The sequence below is a fragment of the Eucyclogobius newberryi genome, unplaced genomic scaffold (assembly GCF_026437365.1).
Source record: "Eucyclogobius newberryi isolate DKJ021-1_F unplaced genomic scaffold, fEucNew1.0.hap1 SCAF_13, whole genome shotgun sequence".
NCBI lineage: Eukaryota > Metazoa > Chordata > Actinopteri > Gobiiformes > Gobiidae > Eucyclogobius > Eucyclogobius newberryi.
In genome coordinates, this window is record NW_027315757.1 from 18,972,243 (window position 1) to 18,976,057 (window position 3,815).

The following is a 3,815-nucleotide window of genomic DNA, read 5'->3' on the forward strand; positions in this document are numbered from 1 at the left end:
CTGCTCCCTATCATTCCTAACACACACATACCCTTGTATCCCAAAACCCCACCTAGGTCGTAACCAAGTCTCCTGCACGCACATAACGTGAGGCTTGTTCAACAAGGTAGAGACAAAATGCTTAAATTCCTGGCCATTAGCACGAAGACTACGCGCATTCCATTGCAAGACAACCACCGCCATTATGAGCCCCCGGAACCTGACGCCGCATCGGGAGCCCCCCCACTCCTACTGCCAGAATGGGGCAGGGCGCCCTCCCGCAGCGCATCCTCTATCTCCGTCCACTCGGGGCCCCCAGCTCCAAAGTACTTCCCTGCAGCCTTAGCGATGATCTTAGTCTTTTCGGATCTCTTCTTGGTTTGCCCAGTACAGTTAATCACTTCCACTATAAAGAGGAAGAAATCTTTCCTCTTCACAACCAGTACATCCTCCGCACCCACAGGGCCTCTGCCCGTGGAAGCCACACTCACAGGCATCCCAGTGGGGACCTCCCCCTGGCCGCGGGCAACGCTGCCCCCTCCCCTGTCGCCTAGGACACCAGCAGCACTGGCAGCCCCCACTGCATCCACCGTCACCTGACTACCAGACACCTTCTTGACCGCATCCGCGTAGGATATGCCTTGAGAGGCTCTAACTTTTTGCACCTCAGCAGCCCTCTTGCTGAACACGCATCCCCCGTAGGCAGAGCTATGCTCTCCCCCACAGTTACAGCACTTGAGTTTTGCTCCGTCGTCACACTTCCCATACTCGTGGTCTCCTGCACATTTACCACACTTCTGCTTCCCTCTACAGACCGCTGCAATATGCCCAAAGCGCTGGCACTTGAAGCAACGCAGGGGCGGCAGAACATATGGGCGTACGCCATAGCGCATGTACCCAACGCACACCACACGAGGCAGGATCCCACCTTCAAATCTAATCATTATCGACAGGCTGTCACACCTTACCCCATCCCGGGTCATCTTCAACCGCCTAGCATCCACCACCTTAGCTCCAGTCAAATTCTCCTTTATGTCATCCACAGATGTCGTCGTAGGGACGCCTACTATAACTCCCCTGACCGTGCCTCTTACAGCATCAGAGACAAGAATGTCCTTCCCCCCCAGACACTTAGTTTCAATCGCCTTCCTTTGCTGAGCCACGTCCTTGCACACGACCAGCAGCGAGCCATCCCTAAGGACACTCGCATGCTTGACCACTCCCACAGCTACAGTCAGGCTCCTTGTCAACGCCATCGGATCCCACCCCTTAAAGGACGCATTATCCTGCGCGAGCTTTATGAACACCTTACACTCTGAACTCACATCCCCGACATCTGCAACCCCCCCGCCCTGCTCCTCACTGAGAGAGCCCTCCATAGACGAGCAAGAAGACGCCCTACGCTGCACAGGATCAGTGGCTCCAGGGGAGTCCTCCCCGCTGTTCATATCGTCACCGACCAGGTCACGCTTCCTCTTCTTCTTTCCCGTCATACGGACCGAGGCGTTCCTCTATGTTGCCGTAATATCCAAACTGTTGTCGTTGTTGTTTTTTATGGCAGTTGGCATCCAAGTGCACGAGGTATTGTTCGTCGCTCTTCAGACTTCGACTAGAATAGTTGTTGTTGTTGTTGTTGTTGTTGTTGTTGTTGTTGTTGTTGTTGTTTTATGGCGGTTGGCATCCGAGTGTTGCATTACCGCCAGACTTTATTCCTCAGACTTTGTCGTAGTCCTCAGACTCTGTCGTAGTCCGTAAAAGTACTCCTTCCATTGCTTTGGTGTTACAAAGCCCATGAGGTCATGATATGTCTTTGTGACTAGAATAGTTGTTGTTGTTTCAGAGACCAACCGGCTTTATTCCAGGGAGACTCTTCTTCATCTTCCTCTCCTTCTTTGACGTTCGGTGCTTCCACCGTACAGCTTTATTCTTCAGGCTTCATTCTATAGGCTTTAATATTTCCACTGATGTCGCTGCTTGGTAGCCGTGCGTCTACGAGACTGGGCGAGGACAGGAGACCACCCCCACCCCCATCTCGTCACTCTGATCACTCTGACTCCCCACAAGCAGACCCCCATCACTCCGACTCCCATTTAGCGCCTTTAGCCTGTTTTCTATATCTGCCCAATCAAGCTCCTTTGTTCCAAGGAATCTCCCTGCAGCTTTAGCAATGATCCTGATCCTTTCAGTTCTGCTTTGAGTCTGAGCAGCACAGTTTACAACATCCACCATAAAGAGTACAAAATCCTCTCTATCCACAACCAGGGTATTCTCATTAATTCTGGAACCTGCACACTTGGGACCTCCACTCTTGAAACCTTCACACTTCTTGGGAGCCACGCTGGCCTCTCTCATTTCGCCCTGGCTGGGAGCAGCGCTGGCTCCTCTCTCTGTATTTACTCTAAACTCGTTACTTGAAACTTTCTTGACTGCATCTGCATAGGATATACCTTGAGAGACCTTTATTTTCTGCACCTCAGCAGCTCTTTTGCTAAACCTGCATCCCCCGTAGGCAGAGCTATGTTCTTCCCCACAGTTACAGCACTTCAGTTTTGCACCCACGTCACACTTCCCATACTCATGATCTCCTGCACATTTACCACACCTTTGCCTCCCTCTACAGACCGCTGCAATATGCCCAAAGCGCTGGCACTTAAAGCAACGCAGGGGCGGCGGAACATATGGCCTGACGCTATAGCACATGTACCCAATGAACACCTTACTAGGCAGGCACCTCCCTTCAAGTGTTACCATTACCGACAAGCTGTCACATCTTACCCCAAACCGGGTCACCTTCAAACGCCTAGCGTCCACCACCGTAACTCCCGTCAAATTCTCCTTAACTTCATCCACAGACGTCGCCGTAGGGACACCTACGATAACTCCTCTGACCGTGTTTCTTTCAGCATTAGACACAAGAATGTCCTTTCCACCCAGACGTTTAGTTCCAATCGCCTTCCGTTGCTGAGCCGCGTCCTTGCACACGACCAGCAGCGAGCCATCTCTAAGGACACTCGCACTCTTGATCACTCCCACAGCTACAGTTAGGCCCTTTGACAATGCCACTGAATTCCACTCCTTAAAGGATGCACTATACTGTGCAAGCTTTATGATCACCTTACAGTCTCTGCTCTCACTCCGGATATCAACAGCTTCAGCCTCATCCTGCTGCTCATTCCCAGAACCCTCGGACAAGCTAAGGGACTTTTTACGTTTCCGGGCACGTACAGGCAGAAAAGGCTGCTCCTCCACGCCGTCCAGAACGTCTTCCATCCCCGATCCACTCTCCTCCGCCATCTCCCGTCTCTCCAGACCGGGTGTTGAGCAAGGTCCCCTCACAGTTTCTCCAGACCGGAGACTAGCTCTTCTTCTTCTTCTTCTTCTTCTTCTTCTTCTTCTTCTTCTTCTTTGAGCTAAGGGACTTTTTACGTTTCCAAGTGTTACATTACCACCAGACTTTATTCTTCAGACTTTATTCTGTGTTTCAAAGCCCATGAGTTCAAAGCACGTTAGAACAGACTCGAGCATTCCTTGGAATGAACATTCCATTCCATGGCTCGAGCCTAACAAGAATAAAGTCTTTACTACACACATGTAGTACTTTTACGCAAGAATGCAGACACTCGCAATTGCCATTGCACATTATCTAGTTATTTTTATTGTGGCCAGGTGGTAAAATGATGGACACAGACACCAGCAGCTCCAAAAAATAATGTGGGTCTTTTATTTCCCGACTGTCCTCAGGAGGAGAACAGCATTAATTTTGGTTTGATTTGGCTTACTCAAAAAATATACTTTACACTTTAATATCTGTGTCAGGAACAAAATAAAATCAACAA